This window comes from Polyodon spathula, chromosome 5 (genome assembly GCF_017654505.1).
Source record: "Polyodon spathula isolate WHYD16114869_AA chromosome 5, ASM1765450v1, whole genome shotgun sequence".
In the NCBI taxonomy this organism is placed as follows: domain Eukaryota; kingdom Metazoa; phylum Chordata; class Actinopteri; order Acipenseriformes; family Polyodontidae; genus Polyodon; species Polyodon spathula.
The window spans coordinates 41,879,712-41,889,940 of NC_054538.1; positions in this window are offsets into that span (position 1 = coordinate 41,879,712).

Here is a 10,229-nt window from a genome sequence, read left to right on the forward strand (position 1 = left end):
GAATGGAGGGAGAAGGCATATACATGATACAGCAGTGATATTGGATCCTGGAAATGTAAGATTTAGTAGATACTGATACGAGATGGAGATAATCCCTAGCGTAGATGATGAAAGCCAGAATCCGATTTTGATTGAATAGGGAAGCAGATGGGACTTTTTTTTTTTTTTTTTAATACACCTGCAATGACATTGCTTCAGTTTTCACGTATTTGATGTTGTACTTTTATATGCATGTGCTGCTTTTTCCTTGTTCAATTTAGTTTTGTTTTTAGCTAAATTGCAACTTGACAGATTTAGAATGTGGAATTCCTTCCAAAAAGCACCACAACACTAGTCTGTTACATGATCAACAAGGGCATCCAAATACACCCACTCAACACGGCAAGATGATTAACTGTTGGCTCTAATTCTATTAATGTCTGTTTCTCTGCAGTATACACTTATATCTGAGCATCAAAAGAAACTTAAAGTTTATATTTGGATAAAATTCATTAGATGTGATTGAAAAAATGACAAACTCTGTTTTAGAGTAGGGGCAGTGACTTTATTGTGCTGATTAACAATTGACATCACGAAGATGCTGCAAAATGAACTGTTGATCTTGGGCAGGTGTTGCAACCCTTAGTCTCCCAGTTTGTGGCTTTTCATTGACAGAGTGTCTGGTTATACCGTCTCGCCAGGTTTGAATTTGCTGGCTATGAGCACCCAAGATGACGAACCACAGTAAGCTGTCCTAGCCCAGCCTCCAACATGCCGATTGCACAAAGGCACTGCTCTCTTGACAGAGCGAGGCAATTAAGTTTAAATATTAGTGAAGACGTTTAAGCTGAAACACAAAATGTTGGCGTCTGAATGTTTGCTGAAAAGTGAACTTACTGCACAGTATGTGACACTTTTGGATTGAAATAATAATAAACATAACAGTACAGTTCAAATCTAATAAGCAGTAATTAGTTTATAGACCTGAACTCTAACTAACCCAGAATACACAATCTAATATATCTGTGGTTTCAGGATCCTAATTCAAGGTAACACAGTGCTACATTAAACATACATTTAACAAAGACAATACAAATAATTGGCCTTTTTTGTTATTACTACAGAGCAATTAAAATAAACATCCTGTTCATGTTTTTCAATCTTATAGGCACATTTTAATAAATATTATTACACCAACCATTTTTAAATTAACCAGTATATTTAGTGAGACTCAAACTAAAATAGTCTCATTTAGTTGGACATTGTAAATTAACATTACTTTCTGTATATTTCACAATTACATAATATACCAAACACAAGTTGTACAGTAGTAGTTGTATTTTGAGCAATCGTAATGTATCAGACAAAATGTCTTGTATATGTACCTGTATAACTTACATAATTATTCTTGCTACTTTACACTGCTAATTATGGGCCAAAAGGAAAGACAAGATATTAAAAATAGGAATGGGGTATTTTCCCTTTGTACATCAATACTGGCAAAAAACAAAACAAAATATTGAACATACCAGTAATAACAATTTGAAATACATTTGAGTGGAAATATATACATATTACCTTTACAGTTGGTCTATACCCTGATTTTACAAGAACACCTTAAGGTTTATGGTACTAAATGTATTTGCATTATGGTATAGTATACTGTATACCATCCATAGGTTTATATGCAATATCTCAGATTTCTCTATATATCAGCTAAATCAATTTTGAACAGATTGGAATATTATTCTATAATTATTATGATGGAAATGTGCTGTTTTTAACCCTTTGCGGTCCTATATCGGACCAGGTCCAACATTACAATTTTCTCTTTCCAGTCCGATGTTGGACCGTGTCCGACATCAAAAAGATGTCAAGCACAGGTCTCTATACGTTTTTTCTCCAGAAAAAGCAGAGAAAACCTTTCAATGGCCGAGTGAGACTGATAGGAGCTGAGGGAAGCCAAAAAAAAGGGCTGTGTCTGAACAATACACAGAGGCCCTGCACCAAAGAGCTAACACAGACACAAACATAGAAGGTAGCTGCTTCTGCATTCAGCGCTCAAAGAAAAATTCGACATTTGCAGAGCTTTGAGATGTTATAGTAATAATAATGACTTGGGTAGCATTATTGAGGCATTGGTGATAAAACGAGTGATCAGGAAAGTATTTATCAGCATGCACGACTATGAAGAGATATGTGAAAAATACAGAGAACAAAGGGTGGGGCTTAGCTGGAGATGCAGTACTGACTGTCCTTTTGTGATGCAGTGCATTTTCATTTTTTTCAGAGTAAAAAAGGTTTATTTTAAACAGCACATGTGAAAATAAATTGGACATGATGTGCCTGGCAAGAGCTGAATAAATGGAACGCAAAGGGTTAATATAAGCTGGCCATGACAAAATGTCAATTTTCTAAAAAAAAAAAAACAACCTAACAACTTTTTTTTGGATGATTATTTTAAAAAGGAAAGATAAGCATTCTTGCATAATGGACCCCAAAGATGAATGCATGAATTATTAGTGTTTAGTGAGTTCTTACTAATGCTAGCAACAAACAATACTGTTTGTACATTGTACAACCTGCTGTTTTACAGAAGTCCTTGCTACAAATGGGTGTCTGTAAACATGGTGTGTTCCTTTCTCACTGTACTGAAGCCCTTTATAGAATCAATGAAGTCTTCATCTTCTACAAACTGAGCAAAACAAAACAAACAATGCTTTATGGTGAGGTTAATATTAAGTCATGCTGTTACATCAAAATTAATGTCTAATATGAACTACTAAGCCAACCTTGTAACAGCAGACAATTTATACTCAGTACCTGTAATCAGTTATGGTAAAATATATCATAACACCGTGTAACAATTTATTTATTAATTTTTTTGGTTCCTGGGTAGTAAAGTGTTATTTCCTAATTGCTTATGCCTCAAAAGTATAGAAAATGGCTATTATTCCCCACAAACTTTGCTTTTGTGACCAGGACAGTGATATTTTGAAATGTACCTATTTTCCAGAACATTCCAGATAGATTGATTACTGAGTAAACTTGGAGTAACTTCTAGAACTTTCTAGAACTTTTCACTAATATAAATAGTAGTATAAATACAGGGGCCTTAAGCCCACCAGTTCAGTTTAGTTCCAGCTGCCTAAGTGGATACATAGCTGCATTTTTCTGAGATGGCATCAAGAGGCTGCAAGCATCCGGCAGACGCATTTTGCTATGTCTGCGGCCAATTTATCAAGACAAGAGCGAAAAAGTACTCTGTGGAAGCATCTGCTAAAATGTGTGAGGCCTACAAGGCATATTTTGGCATGCCTGTCGGGGATCAAGACAAACCTTGGGCACCTCATTTCATCTGTGAGCACTGCAAAAAAACTCTTGAAGGTAAGATGGACAATTGTTGCTCGGAATTTTATGTTATAAAATTTGTTAAAATTTTTTAAATTGTAAAAGTTTTTAATTTTAAAATGTTTTATAATTTTCAATGTTATTGAAAAAATATATCATATATGAAAAATGTTGCAAGAATCTCTTACACATTAGTCATGGGTGAAATAAATGTATTTTTATTGGATGGTACAGAGGGGAAAAGAGAGCCATGAAGTTCGCTATCCCAAGAATTTGGTGGGAACCCACTGACCACTCAAGCAACTGCTACTTCTGCATGGTGGACCCTTTCAAACGTCGGACTGGCAAGAATGCACCTGCTATCACGTATCCAGACCTTCCTTCATCCATCGCCACGGTGCCACACTGCCATGAGCTCCCCGTAGCCCCGTAGCAGCCATCTTTAGAAGAGAGCAGCAAGTCAGAGAGCGAGGAAGACGTTGTAGATCCAGATGACAATTTCAGAGGTGGAGCTGAGGAGAGAAACCCATACTACCCCAACCAAAAAGACCTCAACGACTTGATTAGAGATCTTGGTCTCACCATGTCCAATGCCGAGCTTTTGACGTCTAGGCTCAAGCAATGGAACTTGTTGGATGAAAGTGTGCAAGTCGCAGATCAGAGGAAGCGTCACCAACATTTTTCCAGCTTCTTCACCCGTCAAGATGGGCTCTGCTTCTGCCACAATGTGACCAGTCTGTTTGAGGCAATCAGAATTGCCTGTAACCAGAATGAGTGGCGCCTCTTCATTGACAGCTCATCCAGGAGCCTCAAAGCCGTGATGCTCCATAATGGTAACAAGTACCCGTCTCTTCCCCTGGCTCACTCGGTGCACCTCAAAGAGGATTACAACAGCATCAGGACCTTGCTGGACGCCTTGAAGTATGAGTACGGCTGGGAGGTCATAGGAGATTTCAAAATGGTGGCATTCCTGATGGGTCTCCAAGGCAGTTTTACCAAGTTTCCCTGCTATCTTTGCCTTTGGGACAGCAGGGACACCAAGGCGTATTACCACAGGTGGGACTGGCCACAGAGGACCGAGTTCTCTGTGGGGAGGAACAACGTCAAGTGGGAGCCACTGGTGGACCCCCGGAAGGTGCTGATGCCACCACTGCACATCAAATTGGGCCTTATGAAACAATTTGTCAGAGCTCTAGATAAGGAGTCGGCAGCCTTCAAGTACCTTCAAGACTTCTTCCCTAAGCTGCCTGAGGCAAAGATCAAAGCCCGTGTCTTCGTCGGACCACAGATAATGAAGATCCTGGAGTGCAATGAATTTCCCAAGAAGCTCACTAGTAAGGAGAAAGCGACTTGGAACAGCTTTGTTGCAGTGGTTCGGGGCTTCCTGGGCAATCACAAGGCCGAAAACTATGTGGAGCTGGTTGAGACTCTGGTGAAGAACTATGGCACAACGGGCTGTAGGATGTCCCTCAAAGTCCATATCCTTGATGCTCATCTTGATAAATTCATGGAGAACATGGCAGCGTACTCGGAGGAGCAAGGCGAGCGCTTCCACCAGGATATACTGGACTTTGAACGTTGCTACCAAGGACAGTATAACGAGAACATGATGGGAGACTACATTTGGGGGCTGATTCGTGAAAGTGATTTACAGTATAATCGTAAATTTTGAAAAACTACTCACTTCTAAATCCTTTGTAGTCATTTTTGTATTACTTTAGTATAAATACATGTTGATTTGGATTCATATGTTGTTTTTTTCTGACTTTATGTGAATAAAAAGAAAATTCACCCGTTTTCTCATTGGAAATAGGTAAATTTCAAAATATCACTGTCCTGGTCACAAAAGCAAAGTCTGTGGGGAATAATAGCCATTTTCTATACTTTTGAGGCATAAGCAACTAGGAAATAACACTTACTACCCAGGAACAAAAATTGTGTTACATAGTGTAATATACCTATAGTACAAGATCTTGTCAAAATCATATTTAATAAACAAATCTAAAAAATAATCTAAGTATTCTCATTCAATTTGATGAAAATAAGTCTCTCCCATTGTTATGTTGATAAAGTTTGACTCATAGGAGTATAAACTATGGAGGACCTCCACAAAACTATTTACAACTATTAGGCATTACACTCACTATAAATTCTATTGACCTTTTTCTTTTTTTTAAAAGTTGGTGTTAAAATAGAAACTAGAGTTGCAGATCTTGGTTGTTATTGGATGATAATGGTTACATGCCTGTCAATGTAACGTCATTCTAGGAACGTACCATTCCACTGTCATGTCCTTGGACAATTGTCTCCCAGACTGTGTTTTCAATAAGAGACTTTTTATCATGGATGTCAATGAGCTGACTAACACTGCGGTGCAGGGAGTTCTGGGAGTAGACCCGACTCAGCTGGCTTTGACTTGGCACTCGAAGAACGGACATACTTCTGTTACTATGGTTCCTGATATGAGACTCTGGCCCTCCTATTTTGGTATCTGCCAGACCCTGTGGAATAAATATAAATGGTTAATAGTGAGTATTTAGGCAAAAACAAAACATGCGTGTCAAAAGGCCTCCCTGTAAATTAACCTTATAATCAGAAATGCCTGCTGTACTCCATTAAAGTAAATAAATGAGATAAAAAAAAAATAAAAACATTAAAACATTCATTATTTGAAACACATTGTAAACATAGTATTAATTTGATACCCCAACCTTTAGAATGCTGTTTATAATACTGATATATTTTGCCTCAATTATGTGTTGATGTTTACCAGTGCAATGCCATTACGTGGGAAATGGGAGCCACATCCACACCACTCTGGCACTATACAGGGTAACATTAATATGCAACAGAGCGTCCAAACCAATCCATGCAAGCACTGCAGTCCATGCTGCTTTATTTTTGTATGCATTTACTATTAAAACACCACACTCTGATTCATACCTCCAGATGCATTGTAAAACCTTTAAGAGTGACATTACTTGATGAATCTGACATGTCTGCAACAGAATCAAACTGAGAATGAAAAGGATAGTGTTAATAGCTTCCAAAATGCCTTAAAGAAGGAAAACTTTACTAGCTTGAAGCAGGTGCTGCGCAGACATGGATACAAAATTGAGACAAGGAATTAATTATGGAAACTTACCTTTTTCATGAAATACATGATAAAGTCCAAGCTGAGTCTTATTATGGGGAATACCACTAAAGCACCTGATTCAACTTACATATACTGTATATAAATCACTGAAGACATGTACTAATCACAGTTATTGATTGTCATAATGGCAGTATATCTTATCCTGTGTACTGATCATACAGTGCATAGAACTCTTTAAAGTTCTCTCTCCCAAACTGCACAAGGTAAGATACACCAGACACATACACAATGCGTTAACTTGTTCCAGTTTTCCACACAACTGCAGAGTTGTACTGAAAAGAGAATACACACAATAGAGTACTTGAAGCCACCTCTGCAAATAATTGTATTTGAAGCTCCTGAAGCCTTTGACTGTAGCAGAAGTCAACAGTAGGAACCATAAGTGATGGCCTGATACGTGAAACTTCAATTCCATCCCCAAACAGTTTAGCCACTTACTGGCAACACACTAATAGCTTGAGATGATACATCCTGATGGCTTCAATTGTTAAATGTTATTATTTTTACAATACAACTTCAGCTAAAACAAAAAGGACAAACTTGTGAATATTTTACAGACTCCACTCTCTTACTTTGATCTAGAAGTACTTGATATCGTGTCTCATCAGCTCTGCAAGCTGCTCTGCTTGTGGAGTAGATACTATTGGAACTTGTGATGTATTTGCATTAGGAATGTGATTAGTGGGATTGTCAGAGCAAGGGGACTTCTTTCAGGAAATACCAATTAAAAAGAGGGTAAAAAAAGAAAGAGAAGTGATTAACAACAACAAACCTAAGGTGGTAAGGTTGACCGAGGTAACGTCATTTCAAGTTTATGACTCCGTTTCAAACATAATTAAAACTTTAATTCTAGTTGACACCCACAAGCTGTAAATATAAATGTCACAGCATTAGAGCCATCTGCTGGACAACAGAAGTTTGGCTGTCTCTAGGGCTGTTGAAGGAAATTGGAATTACAACACTTTTCAAAACCATAAGCAGGAATGCATTTTTGGACAAAACTACCAATACTTGATTCAGACGTGTAACAACATTCAATCTAATGTGAACTGACCATATGTGCATGTAATCGAGCACCCATGGAAGGAAAACAGGTTACCTTAGCCCAGGGGTTTTCAACTGGATGTACGCATGCCCCTGTAGCTACTTTTAAGAGTCATAGGGTTACACAGGATGACTCAGAATAAACATGAAACTAAAAGATAATAATGATCTTGAATTTATTCTTTTAAAATGAGTAAACCAGGCTTCATTCTCTACGTTCGTTGCCCCTTTAAAAGCAGACCCAGACACACTGAATTGCAATTTTAGTGTTTGCGCGCACTTTTAATAAACAAAATGAAATAAATGAAAACCTAGCTCTATTTGGAGCATTAACTAAACACAATCTCCACCCTAACTAACCCAGGACAGATAAGCTGTTTTCCCATGATAAAAACTAAACACAGGAAAAGGTTTCACTCGACCTTTCCTCCAAACAAACTTGAACAGACTGGCTGCTTTCTTTATATACCCTGCACCTGGCTCTAGTTTACAATGATAGCCAGGTGCAGGGGATAATTACTAATAAACCAATCAAACAATTAAACCATTAAACACACAAATGTGCATTCGCACATATTTTTGGCAGGGAGGATATTAACCCCCTCCCTGCCGTGTTACAAATGGTATTATATATTATCTCTAAAAGTTAATCTATTATATATACCTGGGGTATTATCATTAATTATTTCTAATGTCACTCCACACCAGGAGTAGTCCACTGTAGTGCTGCCACACTCCAGGTTTAATTTAAAGGTTTAATTTTATTTAAATGGTTAAATATAGTTATTGTATTTTATTTATTTATTCTTTACATGAAAAAGAAAGTATATTATTATTTTCCACAGACTTCCTGACAATTTAGACTAATGCCCTATCAAATCTGGAAAATGTACCTATGAATTCTATCTGTCCCTAATCATGACCTTTGAAAATATTTTAACATTTTCAACAAGGCTAAAAGCCAGGTAGAGTAGATGGAAATTTTAACCAAGCCAACTACTCACAATAGTAGTTTTGTGTGGGGCATGTCAGTGCATATACACACAAACAGACCTCATGATAAATATGTTTCTATACAATCAACAGCATAGGATCATACCCAAGTGAAATACAAAAGGTATATATATATATTATATATATATATATATAAATTATATATATTATATATATATATAGTCTATTATAGTTTCAAGAAGATATGGGAAAATTCAAGGCAGATATTGCACTCTCCAGAGTGCATTATCAGGTATGTAGGGGTCCACATTTTGAATGAGGACACAAATAAAAAAAAAAAAAGATTTAGTTTGTTATACAAAATTAATTCTTGTTTATGATTTCCTGTTAGTCTACTAATGTAATACAGGTTAGCTTTCAATTTGAAGATGACCAACAAAACATCATTATGGGATACATTCCTGCCTATTGGTAGGTGTCACTGAGCTCTTTCTATCAAATCTGCCGATAGGCCCTCTCCCCTCAGTGACCCCCTCGGTCCCGCCTTCCGTGGGTACTTAACCGTCACGCAGGGGAGATTCGCTCTCTTTTCACTTCTCAAGATTGGTATGGTAAGACCTCTCTGTGTTGCACTGAGCCTTTTTCTTCTAAAAATCGCTGCATAAGCTACTGCTAGTTCCCCTGCACTTCATGCTGAAAGCTGGCATTCACCACTTTTCCCAGAATCAGTCGTTTTCCATTCGTAGCCTTTATATTCTGTTTTTAACTATTAGCACCTGCTAGCTCCGCATGTCAGGCTACTTCTCTCTGTCTTTCCGTCTTAGTATGGTAAGTATTATTGTTGAATTGTGTGTATTTTCACCCTTTCTTGCTTCGGAGAGCACTGTTACTCCACAGGGCTGGGCATGCCTTGTCCTCATTGTTGAGTTAGCCCACCAGCCTCCTGCGGGTTTTGATTGTAGCTGTGCGTCCCCGTGCTTGCGCAGAGGACTAGCCGCAGCACGGCTGCTTCAGCCGGGCCAGCCGTATACTCCTCACCGAGGCTTCCCTCGTTATTGAGTTGAGATGTATGCGGGCTGCGTGGGCCTTCACCTCTGGTGTAGGTCTCTCAATCAATAGACAATGTGCTGTCCCCCTGTAATCTAAAAACGATTTTCTATTACTGTGAGTGAAAGTCAGTTGCCGGCTGTGGCTTCGGCCCTGTTGTACGCTACGCACTGCTCAGGTGTGTGACCATGCAGTCAGGGTAGGTACCGTGCCTAGCTGCCCTGGTGATTTTTAATACAGTGGTGCATAAAACTCTGCCTGTACTACTTCGGTACCACAGTGCACACAGAGCTCATTGACTCGCTGAACCGATACAGGCTAGCATGCCAGTGCTGCATGGTGCAAGGTGCCTTGCGCTGCACAGTACTTAGTGCTCACAGTGCTCGGTACAAGCGGTGCTCAGTACAAGCGGTGCACGTGGTGCTCGGTGTACATTATACCCGGTGCAAGCGGTGCGCACAGTATCTATTGTTGGATGGTACTCTGTGCTCTTTAGACCTGGTGCTACACGACATTCGGTGCACGCGGTGCACACGCTGCTCGGTGCACACGGTTGTCAGTCTACTCCAAGCTATGACAGGCAGGGCTGGCTTCCATGCCTATGAGGCCTGTGGGACCAATATCCCACAGGAGGACAGGCACAACATGTGCGCTCGGTGCCTAGGCCCCAAGCACACAGCCTCAGCCCTGAAAGGCT